Below are 10,989 nucleotides of genomic sequence, written 5' to 3'. Positions count from 1 at the left end.
GGAGTGGATTTTTTATCAGTTTTTAAAAAAACTTGATTCTTTAGCATCCTCCACAGGTTTCAAAGAGATGATTTTTTGAGAATCATTTTAATCCATTGCAGTTACTATTGTTTTCCTTTTGAGTTATCTAAACTTTAGTACTTTTTTCATTTTTTACTGTTCTTATTAATGCTCAAATTGTTTCATCTATAGCTAACTGGAGCCTCTTGAAGTTGGCTCCAATGTCCTTTTATTCAACAGTAACAATCATTAATAGCTTCCTTACTTCCTTATATGACAGGATGTGCCAGGCTTACCTTGAAAATTTCCTACCCAAAACGTATAGTTAGCCTTTTCTCCAAAAGCCCTGATTCCCTTTAGAGGGGAGTGATATTTAGGGACCACAGTTTGGGTGCTGGGGTGCTCAATGCTACTAGGTTGATTTTTTTTCCCCTAAGGAAAAAATAATTTTCTACCTGGAATTCAATATCCAGACAAGCTCTTCTGTTTATGAGGACAAATAATGATATTTTTTGACATGCAAGAATTCAGAAAATTTACCATCCATTCACTATGGTTGGGAACTGAAAGGTTATTGCTGAGCCATGAAAGACGACAGGATTCTTGGCCTCTGGAGTAGAAGAATTCTATTTGGAGCCAGTGACAAGGCTTGATCACTCAGAGCTTTTGTGTAATAAAGTTTTATTAAAGTATAAGAGAGATAGAGAAAGCTTCTGACATAGACATCAGCAGGTGGCAGAAAGAATGCCTCCCTGCTAGTCTTCAGCTGGATGTTATATAGCTGCTGGCAGTCTGCTAATTAAAGAAAGGAAATGTCTCAAAACTCAGACTGACATCAGTTCCCTCACCCACAACACACATTTTGAGATAACATTGGCACAAGGTGAGTTGTCCGGGGCCATAAAATGATTGACATGAATCTTGAAGAAAGGCAGGTTTCCAAGCAAATACAGTCTCATTAACATGGCTTAAGAGAACATTTGCATGAGTAAAACATACTGATTTGTCAAGTCGGTTCTGAGTCTTAGGTGAACAGACTTGAAGACAGAGTCTAGGGTAAATACACGGTTAATTAACATAGCTTAAGACAAACATTTCTATAAGAAAAATGCATTGGTTATCTCAAAGTTTGAGAAAAGTTAAGTTCAGGTAGAACCAGGTGTCGTCATCAGTTCAGTTCAGTCACTCAGTCACGTCCGACTCTTTGTGACCCCATGGACTGTAGTATGCTAGGCTTCCCTGTCCATCACCAACTCCTGGAGCTTATTCAAACTCATGTCCATTGAGTCGGTGATGCCATCTCAAGGTCTGAGAAAGTTAAGCTCAGGTGGAACCAGGTGTTGTCATGGCAACACATAATTTTAAAAAGAAATCTCTTTTTAAATTTGTATAGAGAAGGAGGGAAAAATCTAACGCTAGTAGTTTGTTTCCTCCTGCAGCTTAAGAGAGAGATTAAAAAAATGTCTGATACTTGCAGTCTATTTCCTCCGTTTGGAGACCCCTGGCCTTCCTGCCTATTACCCTGTCAGAGCCACGTGAGAAATGAAAAGAATCACTGAAGAAAGAAAAAGATTTGGAATGTAGGAAATAGCAGAGCCAGTCCATGAGAAAGAGCTCCCCAGACCAACAGCTACACACCAGTCCGATTTGAGCTAGAGGATGGACAGCTTCAGGAAGGAGGTTTCTGTGGAACAGGGGGAAACTGACAGAGTGGTAATCATGACCAAGTAGTCAGGCATGGAAGAACAGGGCTGGGGGTAAAGGCAGGTCAGAATGTAAAAATGAACACTGACTGGGAACAGACAACTTTAGGTATGAAGTGAATGGTCTTAAGGCACAAATTGGATCAGGGAGGAACCAGGATCTTGCTCCCACTCTGAGTGTGTTTCCCAGCCAGTGCTTGAAGCAATAGGAAGACCACTCTACTTTTTCCATCACCAAATCGCACACAAGCACATCTAACTGGTAGAGCCTAGCTTGAATCGAGAACCCTAGCAGCAAGGAAGTCTGGGAAATGAAGTTTTTAGCTTTGTAGCCTCAGTGGTATGGAAAAACACACTAGACAGAGTGAGAAGGGGTATATATGCCCACTCACCATATCCTTACCCTTGGTCGTCAATGGGGAACCCCCTAAAAAGTTGCTTGTGGATCCCAGAATTTGTGGGGTGTGACTGGTCCACAATGTTGAAATATGTCAGCCCTGCTGAGACCATGTGTGAAGTTCTATGCCAAAGACCAGCAAATACTGCACTTTCCATACATAGAAGGTTCTGGATCTGTTTGTGTATCTGAGAGACTTGGAGTATCTCTTCTGCGAGTGTCATTGGAAAACTAAGGAACCCTAGAGAGGTCAGAACACATCTATTCTTCTCCCACTGGACCATATATACTTCATCCAGACATTCCTCCTAATGTTCTGGACCCTTGCAGTAGAAATCACATGTAGATTCTTTCTTCTTCTTTTTTTGTTTTAATTGAGGTAAAATTTACATCACATTAACCATTTTGAAGTGAAGAGCTCAGCAGCATTCAGCGCATTCACCGTATTGTGCACAACCCCCTCCATCCAGTTTTAAGCATCTTTATCACTTGGAAAGGAAACCCCATACCTGTTAAGCTGTCACTCCTGGTTCCCCCTCCCAAACCGCAGCAATCACCAATCTACTGTCTCTCCATAGATTTGCCTGTTCTGGATATTTAAATAGAATTTAATAACTTTAAATATTTAAATTAATTCCATATAAATGGAATTAAACAACATGTGACCACAGTCGTGTGGTCATGTCACTTAGTACAATGTTCTCAAAGCTCACCCACACTGTAGTGTGTATCAGCACCTTCTTCCTTTCTGAGGCAGGGTGATATTCCATTGTGTGTATAGACCATACTTTAGTTATCCACTCATCCATTGATGTGGACTGTTTCCACCTTTTGACTATTGTCAGTAGTGCTGCTGTGGACACTCAAGTACAAGTATTTGTGTAAGTCCCTGTTTCAGATCTTTTGGGTAAAGTCTAGGAGTGGAATTGCTGGAATTCACACGGTAATTCTGTTTAACTTGTTGCAGAACCACCAAACTGTATTCCAACACAGCTGCACTATTTTACATTCCCACCAGCAACACGTGCAGGTTCTAATTTCCCCATATCTTCACCAACACTTGTTGTTTTCCTTTAAAAAACTATAGCTATCCTAATAGGTGTGGGCAGATTCTTAATAAGCATTGATAAACAGAGTGTAGGCATAAGAGTTTCCTGTCCACAAAGCAAAACAGATGAGGAAAATTTGACCTGGGTCATGAATCAATCCACATTTTTTGGATACATTTCTCGGATACATTTCTCCACGGGACTAAATTGTATCCCTCTGATCTGAAGATTATTACCTAAGACCTACCTCTGCCTTGATGCCAGTGTGACAAGGGAAAAAATGGTACACATTTCGGATGAAATGCCCAGTGAATGAATAGGTTTGTGACTAAGGGAAATAAGGATTTGATTTTTTTCTTTCCCTAATTCTGACCAAGCAGAACCTTGCCCTTGGCAAAGGCTGGAACCCATCATTTAGATTAGAAGGCTTAAGAATTTTCTGAGACAGAAAGTCTTCCCTAGTGCTTGTCAACCTGCTTGACTTAAACTATTTCTCCAAGATAGGAAGCCCTTTGCTTTGGGTATATCAACTGGAAACAAGTGTGTTCACCATCCTGCTATAATTTAACACAGTGCTGGAGCGCCCATGCAAGGGAAAAGGTGATATAAGGTTTTCAATGGAAGAGAGAAAAAATATCATTATTCTTAGATAACATGATCCGGAAAAATATAAGAACCCATTGGTAAAATACTAGAACTTATAGAAGAGGTCATACAACCTACAAATATCAGCAGTGTTTCTCTGCAGTTGCATTTGTTATTATAATCCAGCAATCCTAGTAAGTGGTATTTCGATGCCCTTGGAAGGAATGATGTCAATTCTCCCCAATTTCATCTGCAAATTCAATGCAATTTTAATAAAATTTTCAGCTGAGGTTTTTGAGAGCCTTGATAAATTTCTGTGGGAGAGGAATAGTAAAGAGGGAGCAACTTACCTTACCAACAGGAGGAAAGCACAGACTATTCAGCAGATGATGTTAAGGCAATTGGCTGATGATACTGGATCCCTGCTTAACCTCATATCAAGAAGTGCATGCCAAATAATTAAAGACCTGAATATAAAAGTAAAGCCATAATATTAGCAGAACAAAATGTAGGCGATATCTTTGTGACCTCAGGGTAGGAAATAACAAAACTCCAATATCATAGCCATGAGACAAAAAAAAAAAAAAAAAGAATTTGATTGCTTCAAAATTTATAAATTTGTATTATGAAGCGTTCTAGAGATAAACTTAGATATCAGAGGGGGAAAATATTTGCAATATCTAAAGTATTTGAGGAACTCCCGCAAATAATAATAAAAGACAGTAGTCTAATGAGGAAATATGGATTTTGAAAATTTACAGAACCGATTTTGTTTTCTGGCTTGATGACACATTTCATAAAATCTGGAAAATTCTTAGACAATACTGTGTAACTTTGCCTTTCCATCATTCTGTTTTCTTCTTCTGAATTCCTATAGAATCTTGGATTAAATTGTATTTTGATCTACACCTCCCTCAAGGTACAAAAATCCACCCAAATAGATCGTATACTTAATGTAAAACCTAAAACCATGAAGCTTCTGATAAAACACAGGAGAAATTTTTCTTTTTTTTTTTCCTTTTTGGCTACAGCACAATGCACGCAGGATCTTAGTTCCCCAACCAGGAATAAAACCCATTCCCCCTGCAGTGGAAACACAGAGGTTTTCAACCACTGGACTGTCAGGGAAGTCCCCAGAGGAGAAAATTTTCTGAACAATTGGTTAGGCAAATGTTTTTTAGATAGAAGATCCATAAAAGAAAAAATGATAAATTAAGCTTTAGTAAAATCAAGAAATTCAAAAGACATTGTTAAGAGGATGATAAAACTGGGAGAAAATATTTACAAGTCACATATCTGATACAGGAGTTATATCCAGAAACATAGTTCAATTAAATAAAAAGTCCCAACAATAAAAATAATCTGACAGCAGAATGATAATAAATAGTTCATAAATATATGAACTAATTAAATGTATTATACACCAAATACAGTCCTTTTCAATTTAAATGATTACAATTAATAAAAATGGAAATATTTAATTAACTCAGTAGCTATTCTTTACTGTTTTGCATTATATTCACAGCCTGTAAGCACTGAATTCTGCTGACTGTGTATATTCTAGTAGTGGATGTAAAGGTTTACTGATTATCTCTAATAATTTAATTATGCATTTCAACTTCTAAAAAAAGAACTCAGAAAGTTCAATAATAGGAAAACAAAGAATCTTGATTTTAAAAAATGGGCAAAAGATTTGGGCACTTCACTCAAGCAGTTATATGGATGGTAATTAGTTACATGAATGTAATTAAGAAACTCAGCATTACCAATCATTAGGAAAATACAAAATTTTTTTTTGGCTGTGCCATGCAGCATCCCTGTTCCCCAACCAAGGACTGAATCTGTGACCCCCTCCTGTAATGCTATGAGCCCCCCTGCAATGGAAGCATGGCATCTTAACCACAGGACCACCTGGGAGTTCCCAGGAAAATACAAATTTAACCCATGATAGGATACTACTGCACACCTACGAAAATGGCTGTAACTAAACAAACTGACTACAGCCAATGCTGGCAAGCATGTGGAGCTGCGTAAACTCTCACACGTCAATGGTGGGAATGTAAAGCAGTCTGGCAGTTTCTTAAACTGTTAAATATGCATCTACCATATGACTCAGTTCTTCGACTTCTAGGTATTTACATAAGATGAATGAACTGAAACCCACTCAAATGTCCAGTGACAGGTGGATGAGTAAACAGGGAATGGTTTGTTCATGTGGTGGAATACATCTTGGGAATAAAAATGGAATATAATATTGATACATTCAACAACACTGATGGACCTTAAAATAATTCTGTTGCCTTCAAGATGCCATTAAAAAAGGCATACGATTCCATGTAAAATTCAAAGGTTCTAGAAAATGCAAACTCATCTATAGCAACTGAAAGATTAATGATTGCTTGGGAATTTGTGGGAGGGGGCGCTAGGGATAAGTAAGAAGTATGGATTATAACGGAGAAGGCAATGGCACCCCACTCCAGTACTCCAGTACTCTTGCCTGGAAAATCCCATGGACGGAGGATCCTGGCAGGCTGCAGTCCAGGGGGTCGCTAAGAGTTGGACACGACTGAGCAACTTCACTTTCACTTTTCACTTTTATGCATTAGAGAAGGAAATGGCAACCCACTCCAGTGTTCTTGCCTGGAGAATCCCAGGGACAGGGGAGCCTGGTGGGCTGCCGTCTATGGGGTCGCACAGAGTCAGACACGACTGAAGCAACTTAGCAGCATGGATTATAAAGGAGCATGAGGAAACTTTGGGGGCTCTGATCTGTTCATTATCTTGATGTGATATAAGCGATGAATGAAAGCCGCTCAGATGTGTCCTACTCTTTGTGACCCCATGGGCTATACAGTCCATGGAATTCTCTAGGACAGAATACTGGAGTGGGTAGCCTTTCCCTTTTCCAAGGGATCTTCCCAACCCAGAGATCGAACCTGGTCTCCCGCATTGCAGGTGCGTTCTTTACCAGCTAAGCCACAAGGGAAGCCCAAGAATACTGGAGTGGGTAGCCTATCCCTTCTCCAGCCGATCTTCCCAACCCAGGAATCGAACCGGCGTCTATTGCATTGCAAGTGGATTCTTTCCCAACTGAGATATCTTGATGTGGTGATGGTTTTATAGATATATCTTGTGCCCAAACTTATGAAATTGTGTAGTTTGTACACATTCAATACACTGTATGTCACTCCTACCTCAATAAAACTGTGCCTCTGTTGCCTCAACAGAATGGCTACCTCCCAGCTGTGTTGTTAGTATCAAACAAGTGGAAACTTATAACAGCTCTTGGCCTGTTAGTGGTAAGGGCTCAAAATGTGTTATTTCTTACTGTTGTTATCAATACAAACATGGAGGCTCAGAGGAAAGTTTTAAGAAAGGAATTTCTTACTAAGCAGGCAATATTACCACCTACATAGAAAGGGGAGAAGTATAGGAATCAAATGACTTGCAAGTAAAAGTAAAATTTCTTAGTTTTTCTGAAATCTGTTTTTTCTATTCTTTAAAAGTGCATTTTTATCTTAAAAAATAGTCCCAAAATCCTATTGACAGCCAAGCCAATTCTAATTTCAGTGTTAAATAGGATGCTTGCATGATAATTTCTCCAAATTCCCTGTAATTCCCATTTTGCATTGGTTTAAATTGCCTGGAGAATTCCATGGAGAGGATCCTAGTCGGGTCCCAAAGAGTCGGACAAGACTGAGTGACTAACACGCTCACTTTCACCTTCAAATCCTTTGGAATTGCCTGGGAAATTTTCCCAGGAAAACAAGTTTGTGTGAGAGAGAAACAAGTAAGTAGCTTTTCTTGGCACAGAGGATATTACTGTTCAACGTTAATAATTAAGTACTTATATTTCCTTAGATAAGCTCGTGTCTGAGCGATAACCCAATTCCTGCAACCCCAGAAAACACAGTACATAGACTACTTCCCATCAATCTTCAAGCCCTTTTACCATGTGGTAAAGTGTTAAATACCCTCTGTCTTAGGTCGGTTCTCTGACTCCTCATGATCCTTTAGAATTTTTTCTTTATAGTAAAACTGTCAGAAATACACACGCCTAACGGTTTATTGACTATGCCAAAGCCTTTGACTGTGTGGATCACAATAAACTGTGGAAAATTCTGAAAGAGATGGGAATACCAGACCACCTGACCTGCCTCTTGAGAAATCTGTATGCAGGTCAGGACGCAACTGTTAGAACTGGACATGGAATAAAAGACTGATTCCAAATAGGAAAAGGGGTACGTCAAGGCTGTATATTGTCACCCTACTTATTTAACTTATATGCAAAGTACATCATGAGAAACCCTAGGCTGGATGAAGCACAAGCTAGAATCAAGATTGCTGGGAGAAATAGCAATAACCTCAGATTTGCAGATGACACCACCCTTATGGCAGAAAGTGAAGAAGAACTAAAGAGCCTCTTGATGAAAAGTGAAAGAAGAGAGTGAAAAAGTTGGCTTAAAGCTCAACATTCAGAAAACTAAGATCATGACATCCGGTCCCATCACTTCATGGCAAATAGATGGGGAAACAGTGTCTGACTTTATTTTTCTGGGCTCCAAAATCACTGCAGATGGTGATTGCAGCCATGAAATTAAAAGACCCTTACTCCTTGGGAGGAAAGTTATGACCAACCTAGACAGCATATTGAAAAGCAGAGACATTATTTTACCAAAAAAGGTGCATCTAGTCAAAGCTATGTTTTTTTCCAGTAGTCATGTATGGATATGACAGTTGGACTATAAAGAAAGCTTCAGTTCAGTTCAGTCACTTGGTCGTGTCCGACTCTTTGCGACCCCATGAACTGCAGCATGCCAAACCTCCCTGTCCATCATCAACTCCTGGAGTTCACTCAAACTCACGTCCATCACGTTGGTGATGCCATCCAGCCATCTCATCCTCTGTCATCCCCTTTTCCTCCTGCCCCCAATCCCTCCCAGCATCAGTCTTTTCCAATAAGTCAACTCTTCGCATGAGGTGGCCAAAGTATTGGAGTTTCAGCTTTAGCATCAGTCCTTCCAAAGAACACCCAGGACTGATCTCCTTCAGAATGGACTGGTTGGATCTCCTTGCAGTCCAAGGGACTCTCAAGAGTCTTCTCCAACACCACAGTTCAAAAGCATCAATTCTTCGGCGCTCAGCTTTCTTCACAGTCCAACTCTCACATCCATACATGACTACTGGAAAAATCATAGTGCAGAAGAATTGATGCTTTTGAACTGTGATGTTGAAGAAGACTCTTGAGAGTCCCTTGGACTGCAAGGAGATCCAACCACTTCATCCTGAAGGAGATCAGTTCTGGGTGCTCACTGGAAGGACTAATGTTGAAGCTGAAACTCCAATACTTTGGCCACCTGATGCGAAGAGCTGACTCACTGGAAAAGACCCTGATGTTGGGAAAGATTGAGGGCAGGAGAAGGTGACAACAGAGGATGAGATGGTTGGATGGCATCACTGACACAATGGACATGGGTTGGGTGGACTCTGGGAGTTGGTGATGGACAGAGAGCCTGGTGTGCCGGGGTCGCAAAGAGTCAGACACTGAGGGACTGAACTGAACTGAACAGTTCAGGACGGTCATCTCCGGAAGAATGTGTGAGATGCTCTTTCCCCTTCCTTCGTGTGCATTTGTATTTACCTTCGATTGTCGTGTACTGCGTCTTAAAATTTGCCCCCTCCCTTCTTTTTCATTCATGTTTTTAAAAATTGCTTGGCTGGGCTAATTTAACTTTTCACCTGTGTTGTTAAATCTCTCCCTCGCTGGTGGCTGCGAGGAGGCCCCTCACCTCCAGGTGGGGCTGAAGGGTGACGCAGAGGAGTTGGGGCTGGGGCGATCCAGGAGGCGGTTAGAGGGGGAGGGGCAGGTGAAGGAGGTGAGGAGAGGCGAGGGTGAGGTGAGGAGGGACTGGCTCCTTGTGAGTGAGGGGGATGTTGTGGGGGCGCGGGCCGGGCCGGGCCCTCACAGGCCCCGCCCACAACGGGCTGCGCCTCCCGAGGGCCTCCTGCTCACCGCGTTGGGCTCTGCGCGCAAGCGCGCGTCCGTTGCGGGCGGGGTGTACCTGTGGCCTCCTGCCTGTCCCCGTGTGGTCGCGCGTTGAGGTCGGCTGCCTGGTGAGCGTGGGCGGCCGGAGGCCGCGAGAAGGGGCGCGGGGCGGGGACACAGGCACTGCCGCCTGGGATGCGTCCCTGACTCGGGAGACCCCCTGAGGGCCGCGTTCGGGGAAGATGCCGCGCCGGCTGCGGCGTCTCCATTCTCCTAACCGCCGAGGCTGCCCAAGCGCGGCGCAGAGGACAGAGCGACTCACTGCCGGCCCCCGCATCCCAGAGAGGTGAGACGAGCTCTGACGCCCGGCGTGGCCCCTTCGCGGCGCGCGTCCTTTAGGCCCAAATACGGATCCGTGTGCCGTAGACTGGAGGCGGCGGTGGTTTGAATCCCGGGTTTCCCTGGTTCAGTCGCTAAGTCGTATCCGACTCTTTAGGACCCCACGAACTGCAGCACGCCAGGCGGTTTCCCGTTTTCTTAGATTTGTGGTCTATTGCCTCTCGCTGCGCTATGCGGCGCAGCTGTCCGGGGCCGGGGGCACTCCAGCCGCGGGTGGCCTGCCGTTGTAGAGGCGCGGCCGAAGCCTCCGGTAGCTGTGTGTTCTCAGAGAGGCTGGCCCCGAGATAGCTTCCCGCTGAAGTGAATCAGTCTCCAAGGCTCTGTTGGAATAAGGCATCTCTACCGAGGTCAGGAGGGGGCTCCGCGAACCTCACCGGGAAAAACCCCCTGCCTTCCACGCTCGGATCCGAACCCCATCCGAACTCCAGGAGAGCAGCGGCAGAAACCCAGAAAAGGAGTGTGTCGCTCAGGGGAAGAGAGAAGGGAGCTGGGGACAGGGACGGAAGGCATGAGAAATGTGGCCGGTGTGGTGGGGGTGCTGGGCGATTCTCCCCTCCCTTCATTCTCCACTACTCCTTTCCAGAAGCTGGTCAGCTTTGTAACCATGTCCGGCATCTGTAGTTGCTTTTCTGTTGTTCCTGTTCTTAGAAAAGTTGTTGCTTTTCTGTTGTTACTACTCTCAATCAAGAGTAGCAGTAGTTTCTGGAGGGTTTGCCAGGATTGTGTGTTTTTGTCTCATTTAACAGAAGGGAAAAAAAACTTGAAGGGGGAATTGACCGGTGAAGAACCAGTAAGAGGCACATGGAAGTCCTGGCTTGTGCTTTCCACACGATCACACAGAAACATGTTTCCTTAAAAAAAAAAAAAAAA

The 10,989-nt window shown here is 43.0% G+C and overlaps 1 long non-coding RNA gene across 1 annotated transcript; it reads right to left on the bottom strand.

Moving 5' to 3' along the window:
- Nucleotides 1-664: 664 nt before the first annotated feature.
- On the bottom strand, nt 665-10,970 carry LOC147344744 (uncharacterized). The gene is made up of 3 exons (XR_015154246.1): nt 9,748-10,970; nt 4,085-4,201; nt 665-3,984 (listed from the first exon to the last, which is right to left on the bottom strand). It is a non-coding gene; the product is annotated as an uncharacterized LOC147344744 (long non-coding RNA).
- Between the last annotated feature and the right edge of the window lie 19 nt (nt 10,971-10,989).

Source organism: Bos grunniens, chromosome 25 (assembly GCF_055505025.1).
Source record: "Bos grunniens cultivar Pamir isolate PY7600 chromosome 25, Bosgru_T2T1.0, whole genome shotgun sequence".
Classification (NCBI taxonomy): Eukaryota; Metazoa; Chordata; class Mammalia; order Artiodactyla; family Bovidae; genus Bos; species Bos grunniens.
Note: the sequence above shows the minus strand (reverse complement) of the source record. Positions and strands in the feature narration are given on the sequence as shown.